Source organism: Varanus komodoensis, unplaced genomic scaffold, assembly GCF_004798865.1.
Source record: "Varanus komodoensis strain SLA01 unplaced genomic scaffold, ASM479886v1 scaffold23, whole genome shotgun sequence".
Lineage (NCBI taxonomy): Eukaryota > Metazoa > Chordata > Lepidosauria > Squamata > Varanidae > Varanus > Varanus komodoensis.
The window spans coordinates 17,178,246-17,199,031 of record NW_025335627.1 but is presented as its reverse complement, the minus strand read 5'-3'; the positions used below and the strand labels follow the sequence as shown (position 1 = coordinate 17,199,031).

The 20,786-nt window shown below is 40.1% G+C and overlaps 1 protein-coding gene and 1 non-coding gene across 6 annotated transcripts in view; one reads left to right on the top strand and one right to left on the bottom strand.

Annotated features, from left to right (window-relative positions):
- PLEKHM3 (pleckstrin homology domain containing M3) overlaps positions 1 to 20,786 on the bottom strand; it is a 130,712-nt gene that overhangs the window by 19,075 nt on the left and 90,851 nt on the right. The window lies entirely within an intron of this gene.
- Positions 19,357 to 19,459, top strand: LOC123024442. Its single transcript, XR_006414923.1, has one exon. It is a non-coding gene; the product is annotated as a U6 spliceosomal RNA (small nuclear RNA).

Sequence of the window (20,786 nt, the reverse complement as noted above, 5' to 3'; positions counted from 1 at the left end):
ATATTCTTTTGCAGTATGCTTGTTATTCGCTCCATATATTACTTTGAGGAAGCACTCCTAAGCACTTCATATTATCGATGTCCTTCTGCCAAATCAGATACATTTTCCTCAAGAAAACAGGCTAACATAGGAAATACTTATTCAATGTATGAAACTAAACTACCTCCACTTTTTGGAATTGGACAAGAGATATTGCAAAGCCAGCTTCTCCTTCATAATTTGAAAGGACAGATTGTGTGTGGTAAGGTGGGAGAGGGGAGAATCTAAAGCAGTATGTTGCAGTCTCCACAGAAAATTCAGGTGCACCTGAAGGTCAAGCAAAAACAAGTGAGGGAGTCTCTGCCTTCAATCCTAAATGCAGGACAAAGAATGTGGCTGGGAACAGTGGATGTCAGCAATGCCACAAGAAGCTCCACAATGCAATTGCTGTGCCAAAGCTGCTGCTTTCACATTCACCACTTTCAAAGCCAGTGTCTCCCTTTCTTCTTTCCCACAAGATTTCTAGGCCCATGCTGGCAGCTGGACATGTAATTTCTGTCATCCTCTGGTATAGTGCCAAACTTATTAGAAGGCTAAATTATAGATGCTTCTGAAAGTGTTAAAAAAAGGTGGAGGGGGAGGTGAAAGGCTGCATTTCAAACAAGTTTGGAAAATGTCAGGATCCTGCATAACAGAGAATTAATTTTCTTAAAAATATTTCTTAATCTTTATTTTAATAACAGTAAAGTTTAGAAAGAAGAGGATAAAAGGAAAAAATAAGAATACAAGTAAAAATGACTAGGAAACACCAATAGTTCTTAAACAAATGTTACATAAAATGTCACTAAATCAACAATTAATTACTATCCTTTCTTCAGTCTCCTTTTTGCACTTAAATGAAGTTCATTGCAGATTCTGCTAACCTCATACAATTTCTCAAAAATTCTGTACCTTTGAGGGGGTGGAGTAAGCTTGGGATGGATTCCGGACGCTAAAAAACTTCACTCCTCTTGATCATTGACAAAAACATGATTAAAATATACTCAAATTAAGATTGAGAAACACTGGACAAATGCATTAAACTTAAGTCAATTCCTTTGTTTATCCCCTGGGAAGATGTGAAACACAGACGTGGACTAGGAGTTGTTTTTGTGATTTGGAACTGCTGGGCCTAGCCCAGAGTAAGCTGTATTTCGACTGTTTATGGATTGAGAAACAGCGTTTATGTTATAAATACTCCAGTCGCTTGTTATAATAAGCTTAAAAACAGCCAGGGAAGTGGAGAAAAAAGAGGAAGTTGATTTCTTGAAGTATTTTTCTTTTATATTATTTTTTTGATAAGAAGCAACTTTCCTCTCTCCCCCCTACAGGCAGCTGGAAGGCCAAGAGAGTGCCAAAACCGAAAACATTCGGACAGAGCTGTAAGGAATGCAGATCAAAGCTAATTAACATCCCAGGACTAACTCCTTTGCTAAGTTGTTTATATTGTAAGAAAATAACAAGCAACAAAAGTAAAATAAACAAATAAAAGTACGATAGACCAAATAAATTACCGTATTTTTCGCTCTATAAGACAAACTTTTTCCCCCCTCAAAAGTAAGGGGAAATGTCTGGGCATCTTATAGAGCGAATGTGTGTGTGCCCGACACCCGGGACGCTGCCAGCCCGCGTGCACCACTTGGCACCACCTGGCCGGCATGCGCTCGGCGCGCGCTGCTCCACCCGCCCCCCAGCGCAGGTGAGAGCTGTGCCGCTCAGGGGGAGCGGTGCGGAGGAGGAGGAGCCACGGGCTTTAACCAGCTGGCTGCACGGAGAGACGGACTGCTCACCCCCACCGCCTGGGAAGACCTGCCGCTGCTGCGCCACCCGGAAGACCACCACTGGCATGCTGCCGGCCCGGCTGCACCACACCTGACTGGCACGCGCTCGGCACGCCCTGCTCCGCCCCCCTCCTCCGGCGCAGGTGAGAGCTGTTAATCACAGGTCGGTGTGTGTCAACCCAAATGGCAACCCGTCTTTTAATGAAGCCCATGGGGAAGTGATGGGGAATGTGCCTGTGATTATCAGGAAGCTTTCCATGGATCCCTCCTCTAAAAACTAGGTGCGTCTTATGGTCAGGTGCATCTTATAGAGTGAAAAATACGGTACATAAAGGAATTGCTGAGCTCCCTCTGCTGGTTAATTGTTAATTTGCAGCTGCTGATTTATTTATTGGTTGAAAGTGTAATTCAATGGTGGACTGCAAATAAGATAATTAAATTCAAGAGCTCTCTCCTCTTAGCTGGAAATAATAGTTGTAGACTGTATGTCCAAGCAGAGTAAAAGTGCAGAAAACATGAGATCTTGATCTCGAGAACCGAAGACTGTTTGGCAAAGACCTAGGGTGAAAAAAGATCCTTCTCACAAACCTCATCCATCAGATTTGCATCTGAAAAGAGTGAAGATGAGTGGAAATGGGAAAAAGAGAGCATCACCAGAAAAATCAACGACTCCATCAACACAATCGGATACTTCTAATACACTTTTACAAGAAATAAGAGAAATGAAGACACAGGTGATGTCAGGTGTTAATGATGTGAAAGAAGAGATGAAGAAAATAGATGTTAAAATAGACAACATGGATGGAAGAATAAAAGAATTAGCTAAACAAAACCAAGAGAATCATCAAATAATTAGAGAAGTGAAAGCTCAGGTGAAAGAACAAGATAAAGAGCTAAACAAACAGATGGCCAAGATGGATCAGGCCTGAAGTGCCTGATCCTGCCTAATCTTGGAAGCTAAGCAGGGTCAGGCCTGGGCAGAAATGGGATGGGTGACTTGAGTGTATGACTCTATGATTATTGCTGTCAACTGCTTAGAGAGCTTTGGCTATGGGCAGTATAAAAATGTAATAATAATAATAATAATAATAATAATAATAATAATAATAATAATAATAGCATGACTGAGATTCAAGACAGACAAAGATCCAATTTATGCCTTAAACGTTATCCAGAGGATAGGAAAAAGAATGAAGGTAAATTGATCCAATTAATATTGGATTGGGCCAAATCTATTCTTCCAGACATATCAACACAATACATAGAGTTGGCTCAAGAAAACCGGGAAGAAAAATACCAAGAGACATTGTAGTTAGATTTTGGTCATATGCAACTGATGAGGAAATTATGGAATATGACATCAATTATGCTGAGAGGTCATCAGATTCAAGTCTTTCCTAATCTATGTAATGAGATTTTGCAATGGAGAAGAGATATGCCTCAAGTCTGTCAAATATTACAAAAGAATTCCATTAACTATAGTTGGGGGTTCCCGATTTTTATGAGGTTTGCATATAGAGTGGATACAAAGGAGGAAGCACTAGAATTACTGAAGATGCTTGGAATTATCCTTGATGATGAATACGTGGCACAAATGCAAAAGTTAAAGGACATATCCACATTTTCAAGAAGGAAGACAGAAAAGGAGAGAAGCGATAGTGAGAAGGAGAAGTTAAGCACAGCAGCAGGAGGATCATCCTCTCCATAATGGCAGAAGAGGAGGAGACTTAGAAGAAGGATGAAAATATAAGAAGATTTATATGTAATAGATATAGAATATATTGTATTTGTTAGTGTTGAATTATTATTGAAATATAAGAGAATTTTGAGTGCAGAATAAAAGGGTATAAAAGGGTCCTCAAACTAGATCCGGCCCGCCATGCCCATATAACTGCCCCGCCCCACAGGTTTTGCACTCGACAGGTGTGGGCGTGCAGCTTGCTCATGAGGAGGTCATTTTGAACTTGCTCGGAGAAAGCGATCTCCTCGTGAGCAAGATGGCACCTCGCTGTGCACGTCCGGCCGCAGCTTGCTCAAGGGGAGATCATTTTGGACTCAGAGAAAATGATCACCCTGCGAGCAAGCCGGCACCTCGCCCCACGTGAGCACGCATGCGTGTCCCACCCCCTCACTGGCTGTCACCCCCCTGCCGGCACTGCCTTGGCGGTCTGCACCCACCGCTGGCCCCTGTCAACTGGCCCCCTTTAGAAAAAGTTTGAGGACCCCTGGTATAGATGATTGGGGAGGGTGGAATGGGTGTCTGGGGTCTATGAAGGGAAGGCTCCTCTCCCCCCCCCCCCCAGAAGCCCAAAATGGTGGGGAGAAGAGAAGCTCCTGAAGATGGACAAGGGGGCTTTTTATACAGTATTGTGGTGGGGAATATGGTGGGGGTAGGGATGAGCTGATTTGGGTGGTTGTTATGGTCTTGTCAGAGTGTTTATTTTGTCAGAGTGTTTATTTTATCACATTTGGAGACCAAAAAGAACATTTAATGTATTGAAAGAATGGGAAAAACACTGAAGATTGTGTCTTGGAATGTAAATGGCTTAGGAGAAAGACATAAATGACCCAGAATTGAAAAATCTTTATATAAAGAAAAAGCAGATATTATATTTTTACAAGCAATGCATCAAAAGAAAGATGGGGTAAATGAACTAAATTTATACTGGGCAGACGTATATGAGAAATCGTATGGTAGTTCAAAAGCAAGAGGTGTTGCAATTATTCTTGCTAAAAGATGTGAATTTAAAATAAAAGCTATAAAAAAGGATCATTTGGGGAGATTTCTTATAATACAAGGTCTGATACATGGACAAGGGTGACGTTAGCTAATATATATGCACCTAATACAAATCAAAGGGAGTTCTATGACAAGGTATATAAAAAAATAGAAGAGTTAAAAAAAAGGATATGTGATAATGGTGGGTGATTATAATATGGTTATGGATAAAGAAAAAGATAAATCTAACCCATCAAAGTTAGATATAAAATATAAGAATACAGATTGAAGTACATTTATTAATGAAAACAGATTTACGTATGTTTGGAGAGAATTAAATGGGGACCAGGAAAGTTATACATTTTATTTATATAGACTTAAAAATTTTACAAGAATAGATTATATATTAGTAACATCAGAAATAATGTCCAAGATAGTCAGTGTAGATATAAAAGTAATTAAAATATCAGACCATGCATTGATAACAATGGAAATAAAATGTGATTATAGACAGGCAAATAGATGGAGAATAGATTTATGGATTTTTAAAAATGAGAAGATTTTAGAAAAAATGGAAAAAGAATTAAAAGAAACATGGGAAATAAATGAAAAAGGAGGTAGTAATAGAAGTGTAATATGGGATACAATGAAAGCAGGGGTAAGAGGGCTATAAATAAAATATTCATATATTTAAAACAAAAAACAAAAAGAGCAACATATAAAGAGACTAGAAGAAGTAGTTAAAGAATTGGAGAAAAATATATTAAAAGTAGAGAAAACAAAATTATGTTAGAATTAACAGCAAAAAGAAAGGAAATACAAAATAATGAATTAGAACAAGTGCAAAGAAATCTAATTTACTTGAAAAGGGAATTTTATGAAAATAGTAATAAAAATTCTAAAATGCTGGCCAGAGCCACACAAGTCAAAAAAGCAAAAAAATTGACTGGAGTAATAAAGAACGAAAAAGGGGAAAGATGTAATAAGGTGAAAGGAAAATTTTAATTTTCCAAAGGTTTTTTGACAAATTATATAAGGGAAATGAAATAGATTTGAAAGAAAGCCAAAAATATATAGAAAAGAATTTAAAGTGTAAAATTTGAAAAGAAATTATGGAAACTCAAATAGAAGAAGAGTTATTGGAAGTTATAAGTAAATTAAAAATAGGTAAAGCACCAGGATCTGATGGATTGGGTGCTGAATATTATAATTTTTTTAAAAAAATATTAGTCCCTAAAATGAAAACAATGTTTAATAAAATAATGGAAGGAGAAACAATTCCATGCACTTGGAGACAATCCATGATAGTATTAATAGCAAAACCCAATAAAGACCTTACAAACCCTGGATCTTATAGACCGATATCTCTCATTAACCAAGATGCTAAGATCTTTACAGCGATATTGGTAGATTGAATAAATTTATAGATAAATATATAAGGAATGATCAATGTGGGTTTATAAGAGGTCGACAAATGTCAGATGTGGTAAGGAGAGTTTTAAATATTAACTATTATATTGAGAAGCAAAATATATAAAGCAAAATAATATAAGCATTAGATATAGTGGTTCCTTGGCTCATGAACGTCATCCGTTCCAGGACTCTGGTCATGACCCAAATTGGTCATGAGTGAAATTAAATTTCCCCATAAGGTTCAATGTAAATGAGGTTAATCATTTCTGTAACTATTTTTTTTTAATCAGAAAAATGTGAAGAAGAAAAGTGACAAAGAACAAGAAAGATCGCGGCCATCTCCCCCACCCCCACCCCCCAGCATGACCGCAACCACGCCCGTCATCCCTGCACACGCCCGTCATCCCGATCCCTGCATGATCACGGCCATCTCCTCGATTTGGTCGTGAATGGAGGCATTTGTGAGCTGAGGTACCACTGTTATATTTAAGGCCTTTGATTGTGTGGAATGGCCAACAATGAAGATCTTAATAGAGAAGATGGGATTTGGATTAAAGTTTAAGAAAGTAATCAATTATATTCAGAAAATACGGCAAAAATAATTGTAAATGATGGTATTACAGAAACAATAATCCTAAGCCAAGGGACGAGACAGGGTTGTCCTTTATCCCCAATATTATTTGCTTTAATGGTAAAAATATTGGCAAATGCAATTAGAAATAATGCACAGATAGAAGAAATTGGAGTACATCAGGAAATCAAAATTAATTTATTTGCAGATGACACATTGCTAACATTTCAAGACCCAATAAATACTATAGAGAGACTATATTTACATTTAAAGGAATTTGGGAAATATAGTGGATTGCTAGTTAATTGGGAAATATCCGAAATGATGTTATATAATCATAATAGTGAAGAAGTGGATATATTAAAAGAAAAATATAAATTAAAAATAGTAGATAATATTAGATATTAGGAAATGATATTCCAAAAGATAGTCAAGAATAAAAAAAATTATGAAAAAGGACATAATAGAGGAAAATATGAAAAGGTAAAATTATCATGGTTTGGAAGAATAGCAGTAACAAAAATGAAAATTCTGCCAAAGATTAATTTTTTATTTTGGATGGTCCCAATCAGGTTTTATGATCAAGAATTAAAGGAAATACAGAAATTATTGGAGGTTTATTGTAATGGAGGGAAAAGAGCAAGAGTAAGTAAAGCACTATGGTATGAATCACAAAAAAAAAAAAAAAAAAAGGAAGGGCTGGGCATTCATGATGTTAAAAAGTATTGGGTTGCAAACCAATTAAAGATAGTTTCAGATATTATGGCCCAAAATAAAGAATTAATATGGAGTGATATCAAATTAAAAGAAATAGGTGATCATATAGAGACATATTGGTTTAAAAAGGATATTAAAAAGATTATTAAGAGAATTCAAAATCCCTTTTTAAAAAATACGATGGAAGTATGGGAAAAATGGAGACAACAGTTAATCCTGGGAACTTCTCCATTAACACCAGTGGGTGAAATGGAGAAATTCCCAAAAACAGAAGTAAAGAATTGGATTAATAAATTAAAAAAATAACCATATATATAGATAGGAAGACTGGAAAAATAAGATAAAAATATAATACAATTAAGGAATATATTGCCAGAGGTGAAATTAAACTGGAGGATAAATTTAAAGAGGAAGAAAGACAATAAACAAAATTTGAAATGATTATAAAAGAATGTGAGACTGAGGAAGAATATACAAGTAAAGGATGAATTGCCAAAATTTACAGGATATTAATGGAATTATATTAATGGAGTACAAAATGAAGCAGGGCACAGGCGGGTAGAATTTTGCCAAGAGAATACGCTGGTCATAGCAAACACTCTTTTCCAACAACCCAAGAGACGACTCTACACATGGACATCACCAGACGGTCAACAAAGAAATCAGATTGACGATGTGCTCTGCAGCCAAAGATGGAGAAGCTCTATACAGTCAGTAAAAACAAGACCAGGAGCTGACTGTGGCTCGGATCATGAGCTTCTTGTTGAAAAATTTAGGCTTAAATTAAAGAAAGTAGGGAAGAGCACTAGGCCACTCAGGTATGACCTAAATCATATCCCTGATGAATATACAACAGAGGTGACAAATAGATGTAAGGAATTAGATCTGATAGACAGAGTGCCTGAAGAACTATGGATGGAGGTTTGCAACACACTACAAGAGGTAGCAACTAAAACCATCCCAAAGAAGAAGAAATACAAGAAAGCAAAATGGCTGTCTGAGAAAGCTTTACAAATAGCTGAGGAAAGAAGGGAAGTGAAAGGCAAGGGAGAAAGATACACCCAATTGAATGCAGAATTCCAGAGAAGAGCTAGAAGAGATAAGAATGCCTTCTTAAATGAACAGTGCAAAGCAATAGAGAAAACAATAAATAGGGAGGGACCAGAGATCTCTTCAAGAAAATTGGAGATATGAAGGGAACGTTTCATGCAAAGATGGGCATGATAAAGGACCAAAATGGCAGGGACCTAACAGAGGCAGAAGAGATTAAGAAGAGGTGATAAGATTACACAGAAGAACTATACAAGAAAGAACTTAACACCCCTGGTAACCACAATGGGGTGATCACTGACCTCGAGCCAGACGTCCCGGAATGTGAAGTCAAATGGGCCTTAGGAAGTCTGAGCAACAACAAAGCTAGTGGAGGAGACAATATTCCAGCTCAGCTATTCAAAATCCTAAAATACGATGCAGTTGAAGTGCTACACACAATATGCCAGCAAATTTGGAAAACACAACAGTGGCCACTGGATTGGAAAAGGTCAGTTTACATTCTGATCCCAAAGAAGGGCAATGCCACAGAAAGTTCAAACTACCGCACCAATGCACTCATTTCACATGCTAGCAAAGTTATGCTCAAAATCCTACAAGCTAGGCTTTAGCAGTATGTGGACTGAGAACTACCAGAAGTACAGGTAGGATTTCGAAGAGGCATAGGAACTAGAGATCAAATTGCCAACATACGCTGGATCATGGAGAACTACTGATTGGTTCAAAATTGAGAAAGGAGTTCAGCAAGGCTGTATACTGTTGCCCTGCCTATTTAACTTATATGCAGAGTGCATCATGAGAAAGGCGGGGCTAGATGAATCACCAGTTGGAATTAAGATTGCTGGGAGAAATATCAACAACCTCAGATATGCAGATGATACCACTCTCATGGCAGAAAGTGAAGAGGAACTAAAGAGCCTCTTGATGCAGGTGAAGGAGGAGAGAGCAAAATTTGGCTTGAAACTCAACATTAAGGAAACTAAGATCATGGCATCCGGTCCTATCACTTCCTGGCAGATAGATGGAAGGTAGTGACAGATTTTATTTTCCTGGGCTCCAAGATCACTGCAGACAGGGACTGCAGCCAAGAAATTGGGACACTTGTTCCTGGGGAGGAAAGCCATGGCAAATCTAGACAACATACTAACATCAGACATCAACCTGCCGACAAAAGTGCGTTTAGTCAGGGCTATGATTTTCCCAGTTGCAATGTATGGCTGTGAAAGTTGGGCCATAAGGAAGGCTGAAGGCAAAAGGATTGAGGCCTTCGAATTGTGGTGCTGGTGGAGACTCCTGTGAGTCCCTTGGACTGCAAGGCGATCAAACCGGTCAGTCTTAGAGGAGATCAACCCTGACTGCTCTTTAGAAGGCCAGATACTGAAGATGAAACTCAAATACTTTGGCCACCTAATGAGAAGGAAGGACTCCCTGGAGAAGAGCCTAATGCTGGGAACAACAGATGGCAAAAGAAGAAGGGGACGGCAAAGAATGAGGTGGCTAAATGGCATCACTGGAACAGTTGGTATGAGCTTAAGTGGACCCCGGGGGATGGTGGAGGACAGGAAGGCCTGGAGGAATATTGTCCATGGGGGTGCGCTGGGTCGGACACGACTTCACAACTAATAACAACAATGGAGTTAGGGGATCAGACAAAAAGTTTAAAATCATTTCGGGAAGTGGATGTAGGTGAAATAAAAGACAAAGACTGGAAGAATATTTGGATTAGAAGAGTATATAAAAATATGTCAGTTATAATTAAAGAGCATGAATACAAGGTGATATGGAGATGGTATTTAACACCAGTTAAGTTAAATCAAATTGATGACAAATACTCTAATATATGTTGGAGATGTGGTAAAGAGATTGGAACTTATGGACATATGTGGTGGGATTGTGAAAATATACAAAAGATTTGGAAATAAGGTTTTTAAGGAAATTAGAGAAATTTTAGATATAGACTTAGAAATGTCACCAAGAATTGTGTTATTACTGTTGATTGAAAAACAAGATATAAATGAAGCTAAGAAAGAAATGATTTTAAGTTTGATAATGGCAGTTAGGCTAGTGATAGTTAAATATTGGAAACAGAATTGAGTTTTGCAAAGGTATGAATGGTATAATGAAATATGGAAAATGGTAATTAATGATAAACTGATGACAGAAATAAAATTAAAAAAGGGTTAATGAAAGCAAATAAATATAATGAAATTGGAGGAGATTTTGTAAAAGCAGTACTGACAGAAGGCAAAGGTTGTAAACCTAAGCAAAATTGAATTTCTGGAAGGGAAATGGATATAATTGAAGTATATTATATATTATTGTTATAATATGTGAATGAAGTGGTGGTAGTACTGGTCTCTGGGGCGGTGGGGGCACTTTATTTTTAATTATTGTGTTTTTGTTATGTTATATTGTTATTGCTGTGATATGTTGTATTTATGTTTTTTCTGTTTAAAAATAAAAAATAAAAAAGAGGGGAAATTCTGTCCCCTTTTAACCTATATTTTTTCCATTGTCTTTATCCCCATTTAAAAGAAGTTGTGTAAAGTACAATGTCCACTTATCATTTTCTTTGGATGATTATCTTTTTACATGATTGGTTAGTGTCACCATTACTGCAATTCAACTAACTTATTTTTCCAATCTTCAATAATTTAATTTCTTCTGCTTTCCATTTTAAGCAGTTTTGACTCTAGTCACAATTATCATATACTTAAGTAGCTCTATTCATTTTAAGTCAACTTACAATAACAACAAAGCATCAGTACTAGAGTTAATCTATAACAATATTTTCAAAAATTCTATTCCATTTATAGAACTCTCTTAACTGAAAATTATTTAAGGTGTGCATACCAGAGTTGCATGATGATTGTGCTAGTATGGATGTGCACTTCAATTTTATTTATTTTACTACAGTTTCCTTTGGTTGTATTCAAAATTGTCATTTTAATTTTGATGCACTGGAAAGGTGGATTAGACAGACTTTTAAAAAAACGGGGGGGGGGGGGAATGGAAGATCATGGAGATCCCTTCCACCTAATTTATGTTTACTGGTGCAAAGTTTCTTTTTGCAGTTTTGTCAGTTTTCAAGGAAAGTTAGAAAATGAATATTAAAAATACTAACTCCTGCCCCCATCTCTGCAGTGTTAGCTCATTTCACAATTTCAGCTAGCAATCACAGACCTTATCTTTTCTCCTCTTCCCCTTCCTTTTTTGAGATGGCAAGTGCCTGTAGTAACAATCACCTTAATAGGCAGGTATGATATGCCCCTTCAAAGTGCCCTGTAGTACTTTGGTGGGGCATTCCCTAGTGGATTTAAAAAAATATATTAATGGAGGAGGGCTGCAAATGGGTGCATTTTTTAAAAAACAAAGCAGTCCCCTTTGCACAAACAGGGACTCATTACCTAAAGTTCAACAGAGGCCAGGCTGGGAAAATGTTCAGCAGGTTGCCCGCCTGCTGTTTGCAGCATGCATTCTTCTGCAAATTGTCCCAGTCCAGGTAGGGAATCATCCTCCTTCAATCCTTCAAGGTTAGGGTTACAGGTGGCTTGATAATAATTTTAAACAGATAAGCGAACAAATAATGATTTCCATCTCACAAGGTTGGAGAACAGGCCAAAGACATAAAACACAAATACATCTGGAGGTTTTGAGTTAGCAGTGTGATGCGGTGGTCAAGAGGGCAAACACCACTCTTGCTTGCATAGCCAGAAGTGTGGTTTCTAGATCGAGAGAGGTATTACTACCACTCTATACAACCCTGGTGTGCCTGCAACTGGAGTATTGTGCTCAGTTTTGGGCCCCTCATTATAGAAAGGATATAGCCAGGTTGGAGTCAGTGCAGCATAGGGCCACAAGGTTGGTGGCCGGTTTGCAGGGGATGCCGTATGAGGCAAGACTGAGGGAACTGGGTCTCTTCAGCCTGGAGAAGAGGAGACTCAGAGAGGATATGTTGGCGACATACAGGTATGTGAAGGGATGTCACATGGAGATGGGTAGAGACCTGTTCTCCCCTGCAGAGGAAGGCAGGATGCGATCCATCGGAGCAAAGCTCAGGGAGCCAAGGTTCCATTTGGATGCCAGGAACCACTTCCTGACAGTTAGGACCCCGAGGGTATGGAATGGGCTTCCACGGGAGGTCATTAAGGCCCCATTGGTGAGGGTGTTCAAAGATAGGCTGGACATGCACATGGCGGGCATGTCATGAGCGGAGCTGGCTGGAGCTGGGCGTCAGACTAGATGGCCCGGGAGATCCCTTCTGACTCGCTCTGTTTCTATGTTTTACAAGAGGCTTATTTCTTGACTTACTTCATCCAGGGGTTTTTACAATAAGGGAGGCTTACAGCAAGCATGTGATCAGTGAGGAAAGGCCATGATAATGGTATCATCACTCTCTTTAATGCTAGTTAAATTTGAATGCTGCTACTCTATCATCTTCATATATGAATAAATAGAGAAGTTACAAGGTGACAGAAGAACTGTATTCATTAACAACCTGGTGGGATTGTATCGGTGAACCAGCTTGGTTGCATTCATTAAGCAGAATCTGTCTGTCTTTCTTAGACTGATATCCTGCCTTTTTCTTTTAAAGAACTCAAGGCATCTTACATCATTCTCCTCCTCCTGCTCTCAATCTTATCTCCATAACAACAACCCTGAGAGGTAGGCGGGGCTGAGAGTCTGGCCCAAAATCACCCAGCTGACTCCATGGCTGGGCAGGGACTAGAACCCAAATCCTCTGAGTCCCAGCCGCATGCTCTTAATCCCTGCACCACACTGGCTCTCCATAATACTGGGAGTACTTTTTTTTGTTGTTGCTGCTGTATTTTTGTGTGACTGGAGAAAAGGGAGGGGAAGAAACCAGCAGTTGTTTCTCTGGATAAAGCTGAGACCTGCTGAGGCACTCCCATTTGCACCTGCAGTGTTTTCTAAATCATGATCGAAATAAACAGCAATAGTAGTAATTGGACAGTTTTACCTCTTCTTTCTTAACACCTTCTCTTTTGTATTGTACTACTCTTCATGGAGCATAGGCATATTAAAGGCTATTGTGTAGCTGGATTGATCTTGGACTGTCCTATAATTACACAGAAAAAACTAACCACCAAGAGCAAAACACCTGTTCATCCAGCTGCTTTTAAATTCACCTTGCATATCACATACACACAATTTTACCAATACAAGGAAATGCTGGTTTGCTGGGAATTAAAAGAAACATGTAACATATAACTATATAAAACTTATTCAATCATACATTTAAAGTTACTGAAAGTTGTACCCATAATATCGCTGTCGGTTGATGGCTTATTTAGTAGAAATGCAACTGTATAAATTTCTACTCACAAGTGTTCCACTGAGCTCAGTGGGACCTATTCTCAGGAAAGTGGGTACAGGATCATGCCCTAAACCTATTAACCTTAGCAGAACCCAGACATATGTGGAAGTATCCATGATGTCATTCAGCAGACTCAAACAGAGCTAGCAAAGTCTTGAACAAGCAGTAGCACAAGCGTTATGCCAGAGCAGCTGGAAAGATTTATGTTTAGTTGGATTATCTTGTGCATAGTCCAGAACTAGTTTATGTCAGTGCAATGTCATTCATACAAACCTAATATCAGAGTTGGATACTTCCTACAGTCTTCAAAGCACTTTATGCCTGAACATAATCAGTACACATAATCATAATCAGAAACCAGCACAGCAGGCTTTGCCTTATTGTCAAAATCATTCTATGTTTAAAGACAGTGTAAGAACTGAAACTCACCAAGTAACTGAGAACACAGCTCAAAAACTAGTAGCCACTAAATGGAAGGCAGTAAGCACTCCTGAACAATAATGACTGTGCAAATTATAGTGTATAGGTAAGCTCATTTAATATGCTAAATCGTGTGAATAATTGGAAAGATTCTTTAAAATGTTAATATGATCTATTATGCTCTTCTCTAGTAAATTCAGGGTTTAAGGCATATGGCACACTTGAGGTACACAGGCTCTAACTCACTAAGATAAAAAGATCTTTAATAAAATGTTTCTTTTAAACCGGTTTGATCGCCTTGCGGTCCAACGGACTCGCAGGAGTCTCCTCCAGCATCACAATTTAAAGGCCTCAATTCTTCGGCATTCAGTCTTCCTTGTGGTCCAATTTTCACAGCCATACATAGCAACTGGGAAAACCATAACCTTGACTATACGCACTTTTGTTGCCAGGGTGATGTCTCTGCTTTTTAGTATGCTGTCTAGATTTGCCATGGCTTTCCTCGCCAGGAGCAAGCGTCTTTTAATTTCTTGGCTGCAATCTCTGTCTGCAGTGATCTTGGAGCCCAGGAAAATAAAATCTGTTACTACCTCCATTTCTTCCCCTATATCTGCCAGGAAGTGATAGGACCGGATGCCATGATCTTAGTTTTCTTAATGTTGAGTTTCAAGCCAACTTATGCGCTCTCCTCCTTCAGCCGCATCAAGAGGCTCTTTAGTTCCTCTTCACTTTCTGCCATTAGAGTGGTATCATCTGCATATCTGAGGTTGTTGATATTTCTCCCACCAATCTTTTTTTAATAAGTTTTATTCTTCATAAACCTAACAAAAAAGAATCTAAAAAGAACATCAATCATCGAGAACATCAGCCCTGCTGGGTCAGCCGCACACATTTTGTCTTTTTATGTTAATCTATAAACATATTTAAATCTATGCATAGTCCCGTTTCTCTAGCCAATGATTTAAAAAATCCCAAGTTTGATAGAAGTCTGTATCTTCTTTCTCCTTCAGAGACAAAGTCAATCTGTCCATTTCGGCACAGTCCAAGATCTTTTTTAGAATCAGTTCGTCGGTAGGTGGCTCTTCATTCTTCCAATGTTGTGCAAATGCAATCCTCGCCGCCGTAGTTACATGTAGAGTCAAATACATTGCTTGTTTCTTAAGATCATCAGGTACAATGCCTACTAAGAAAACTTCAGGTTTAAATGTTAGAGATTATTGTAACATTTCCTCAGGCCATTTGTGTATTTTAATCCAATACTTTTTTGCCTTATCACAGGTCTACCACATATGACAAAAAGTACCCAGTTTATGTTTACAATTCCAACATCCATTTGACATATTTGGAAACATCTTAGCTAACCTATTTGGCGACAAATACCATCTATAAAACATTTTATACAGGTTTTCTTTGTATGAAGTTGCTAATGTTACTTTAATATTTCTTTCCCACAGCTTTTGCCATTTCTCTAATTCAACATCAAATCCAAAATTTTGTGCCCACGTTATCATAGTTTCCTTAACCTGTTCATCTTCCATTCTCCTATCTAGTAGAAGATTATACAATCTTTTAATCATTTTCTCATCTGATTTGAAAATCACATGGTCAAATGCTGTTAACTCCTTATAGAAGCCCCACATTCTATAGTCTTTAGCATATCTCGATTATTTCTCCCAGCAATCTTAATTCCAACTGGTGGTTCATCGAGCCCTGCCTTTCTCATGATGTGCTCTGCATATAAGTTAAATAGGCAGGGTGACAGTATACAGCCTTGCCAAACTCCTTTCTCAATTTTGAACCAATCAGTGGTTCTGTGCCCAGTTCTCAATGTTGCTTCTTGACCCGCATATAGGTTTCCCAAGAGACAAATAAGATGGTCTGGTACTCCCATCACTTTAGGAACTTGCCACAATTTGTTGTGATCCACACAATCAAAGACTTTAGCATAGTCAATGAAGCAGAAGTAGATGTTTTTCTGGAACTCCCTAACTTTCTCCATGATTCAGCGTATATTGGTAATTTGATCTCTAGTTCCTCTCTCTCTTCGAAATCCTGCCTGTACTTCTGGTAATTCCCGGTCCACATACTGCTGGAGCCTAGCTTGTAGGATTTTGAGCATAACTTTGCTAGCATGTGAAATGAGTGCAATGGCGCGGTAGTTTGAACATTCTTTGGCATTGCCCTTCTTTGGGATCAGAATGTAAACTGACCTTTTCCAATCCTGTGGCCACTGTTGAGTTTTCCAAATTTGCTGGCATATTGTGTGTAGCACTTTAACTGCATCGTCTTTTAGGATTTTGAATAGCTGAGCTGGAATATTATCTCCTCCACTAGCGGGCAGCAAGGCGATCAATCCAGTCAGTCCTAAAGATCAACCCTGACTGCTCTTTAGAAGGCCAGATACTGAAGATGAAACTCAAATACTTTGGCCACCTAATGAGAAGGAAGGACTCCTTGGAGAAGAGTCTAATGCTGAGAACAATAGATGGCAAAAGAATGGGACAGCAGAGAATGTGGTGGCTAGATGGAGTCACTGAAGCAGTTGGTCTGAGCTTGAGTGGACTCCGGGGGATGGTGGAGGACAGGAAGGCCTGGAGGAATGTTGTCCATGGGGTCGTGATGGGTCAGACATGACTTCACAACTAACAACAACAATGGGATTTTCATGGCAAAGATACTGGAGTGGTTTGCCATTTCCTTCTCCAGCGGATCACGTTTTGTCAGAGTTCTCTGCTATGACCTGTCCATCTTGCATGGCCCTGCACAGCATAGCTCATAGCTTCATTGAGCTACACAAGCCCCTTCGCCACGACAAGGCAGTGATCCAATGAAGGAGACACATGTAACCTAGACAGTAATAAAATTCTTAAACACAATTGCAATTGAAATTCAGAACAGTCCAATAAAACATAATTAAGAAGAGCTAGAGGAAACAAGAGAGGTGGTATTTCACAGTGTTGCTGAGTTATTCCTTCCTGCTTACTTCTGAATGGGCAGAACCATGTTGCTATACTTATTTTAAACAAACTTTCTGTTCAAGCTTGCTATTTTAAACTGCAGAAATATAAATAGATTTTTCCAGTCCGCTTTCACCTTTAGCTTGCCCATTGCTGAAATGTGGACTTGAAAAAATTCTCTGATATGTAATTTGGCCCTTGAGTTGAAAAGGCTTGTCCTTTCAACTTAGTACAGGACCCTAGAGCTTTCCAGTAGTTAAATAATGTTTCTTCTTCAGAGCAAAGCTGACCACAGTGTCTCCCAGTAGTTTCCTGTTGGCATTTCCCCAGCTACATTTTTATAACTTTTTGCCAACATCACTAAAGTGGGTCCTAAAAATGAAGGATTTTTCAAAATTCTACAAAATTATTATACAAAAATGATATAATACTTTCATTCGATTTTAAAAAGGAAGATTTATTGAAATTTATTTTCTTTTCTCAACTGGGCAATTCCACATTTTCTGAATAAGTCTAGGAGAAATTTAGGAGATCCTAATCTTGTTTTTTTGACCCCACAATTCTTCTTTTCTAATATACCTTCTTCTTGACAGAAAATACCCAATCCCATTTCAAACTTAAGATGAAATAAGATTGGGAGTCAGGTGGGGGAAACAAAAGACTCTTTAGGCTGATAATAAGGTCCAGCCAGATTAAAAGCAAAATCCAATTGAACCTCACCCCAGAAGCAGCAAAAGTAATTGAATTATATGATGAAAGGTTTGGGGCACAGGAGGGAGGGAGATAATGTAAATGTACATCAACACAATGAAATCTATCAAAGGAACAGCTAAATAAATGAATGTACAAGGACCCTTGCAACCCCATGTTCCTCTTGCCACTTCCCTGGCCTCTCATAAGGACGATTTGAGATGGACTGCTTCTCAAACTTCAATTTCAATATTTGGAACTAAGGTTCACAAAGCAGGGGAGGGAAACACACTGGCAGCTGGGGTGATTGACATTCTCACTTGCTATTCTCCAGCTTCATCATTTACTGGGCAAATGGAAGACAGGGATTTGTCTGACTTCCAACTTCTTTACACGAGCAACAACAGCATCATTTCCCCCCTTAGATTAGGCTGCTAGATGAGGAAAACTTGAAGTACCCAGTACTAGGAGTGCACTTTTGAGTGAAAGGACAGTGAACTCAGTTTGGTTCTGGAAGTGGAAACAACTTCCTTGGCTCAGAATGTGTTCAAGGCACCTGAGGGTAGGCGGGGATGCCCTCCTCCAAGTCCTGAACTTTGCCCATGCTTTCCTTACAGAGTGCTTCATCAGCTACCATCCTTATGGAATGGAGCATGAGTCCTCAAACTACGGCCCGCAGGCCAAATTCGGCCCACCATGCCCATTTATCTGGCCCGCCTCAGAGGTTTTGGACTTGCCGCACATGCGTGGCGAGGCAGCAAGGTGGTGGCTTGCTCACGTGGAGATCGTTTGGGACTCGCTCAGAGAAAACGATCTCTGCATGAGCAAGCCTCTGCATTGCCCCGTGTGCCTGCCCCCCCCCCCCCCCCCCCCCCCCCCCCCACCCCCTGGGCCCCCCCCCCCCCCGGCACCTTTCAATCAGCCCCCTGTTGAAAAAGTTTGAGAACCCCTGGAATGGAGGATGGCATGAACCATTTCTCCAATACAAAGCCTACAACATTTTATAAGCACTTTAGCATACTTTTAAAAATAGTCAGACACATAGTTTCAGGAACTTCTGCAACAGCCGTGTAAGCTAAGACAATTTATTAATCTCCCCTTCATTAAACAGATGAAGGGCAGAGTCTAAGAAAATGGTAGCTATCCCCAAGGCACGTTACAGAATTTGTGAATGAGATCTGAACTGGGCTGTTCCTGGTTCACAGCTCACCCTCCTACTCCACCTATCATTTGTAAGGTTCTTATCAGGTATGCCAGCAGGTATATCAGGTATGCCATTTGCTCAACATTTGTCCACAGTTATCCTCTTAGGTTTTATTAAGCTTAAGGGCAAAAAAGAAAAATATAAGGCTTCAGCTCATTTCACATGTTCTTCTAACTCAAAAATTATACTGTGGATGTCCTCTGGAGTAGCAAGAGGACACCACCTCTATGTTATTTTACATCCACATGGTGTCCTATCACCTACGCAAAGGAAACCCAAAAGTGGGACATGAGTGCAACAGCATCCTTCCACCCATGATCCCCAGCACATAAGCATACTTCCTCTGATCCTGCTTCATGAATGTGTCCAATCTCCTTTCAAAGCCAGACAAATTGATGCCCATCTTGTAGAAATGAATTCCATCATTTAACTAGGTATTGAGTGAAGGGGACCTGAATCTCCCATCAAGCAGATTTATGGGCTTCAGCAGCACATATACTAAAATTGGAACAATACAGAGGAGATTAGCATGGCCCCTGTGCAAGGATGTCACGCAAATTCGTGAAGTGTTCCATATTTTTGCTTTTGGCTCTTGCCTCTTGGCAGAGCAGCAGAGGCTGGGAGAAAGTGCTGAGGGTGGCCAGGGGACTGACGAAGACAAGGTAGGAGCTGGGCAGAGGAGCAGAGGGACAGGAGCAGTGGAGAGGAAGGGGGCGGGGCCAGAGAGGCTAGAGGGGCCAGGAGGAAGCAGAGGGGCAGGGCAACCAGCCTGAGAGGCTTATAAGGCCAAACTCAGCCGTTGGTGGTGCTAACGGATGTGGCACCAACAGCATTGTCCCTTGTCTGTGTCCCTTAGCTGCGGCCGGAACTGCCCAGGACTCCCTTACATGGGAGCAAGGGGGGTTTGGTTTTGTTTTTTCCCTCAATTTAAACTTTTATTTTATCCTTGGGTGTGTGGGGAGGTGTTGTCTGGGAGAACTGGACGAGTGAGAGGCAGTGCAGGACAGACAAGGAGGAGGACCAAGGTAGGGTCTCGGATGGGTTCCCAATGGCAGACCAGGAGATGGCCTTGGCAGGAGTCACAGGTGTTGCTGTCCGCTAAAACAGCTGTGACAGGTTTGCCCTTCTTCCCCAGGAGAGGCAGGAATACACTTGCCCTTGGTGCAAGCTGGTGACCCTCCTGGAGGAGGTGAGGTGCCTGAGGGCTGAGAGAGCTTTCCAGGCCCCCCAGGAACAGTCTCCCTCCAGACAGAGGGTTGAGGTTGAAGCCACGGGAGGAACAGCTGGGGAGACATGAAGGCATGTCACCCACAGGAGGAGGAGCTTGAAGCTCTCCTGGGAATTGGAGGGTATGACCTGGTGGGGATCACAGAAACTTCGTGGGATGAAAGGCAAGACTAGAATGTAAACACAGAGGGGTATCATCTTCCTGTCCATTTTAGAAAGGACAGGAAGGGAAAGAGCAGTGGGGGGCGTGGCTTTATACATCAGGGAAGGGATAGGATGCAGTGAGATAGAATGCAACACAGATGGGGATTTGGTAGAGGCAGTCTGGGTGAAACTTAGAGGTTTTGACAGGGAAAGAGACCTGACAGTGGGGGTATGTTATCACCCTCCAGGTCATCTTGAGACCCTGGATAAGGTCCTGACAGGCCAAATTCTAAGGATATCTCGGAGGAGGGACTCAGTAATTATGGGAGATTTCAATCTCCCGGATATTAGTTGGGAGACTCACTCGGCGGTGACAGCCAGGTCACATCGCTTCCTAGAAGCTATAGAGGGAGGGTTTTTCACACAGAGGGTCCGAGAGGTGACGAGGGGGGAAAACATCTTTGACTTGGTCTTGACCAATAGGGAGGAGCTGATAGATGAAGTACAGATTAGGGGAGCTCTGGATGGAGTGATCAC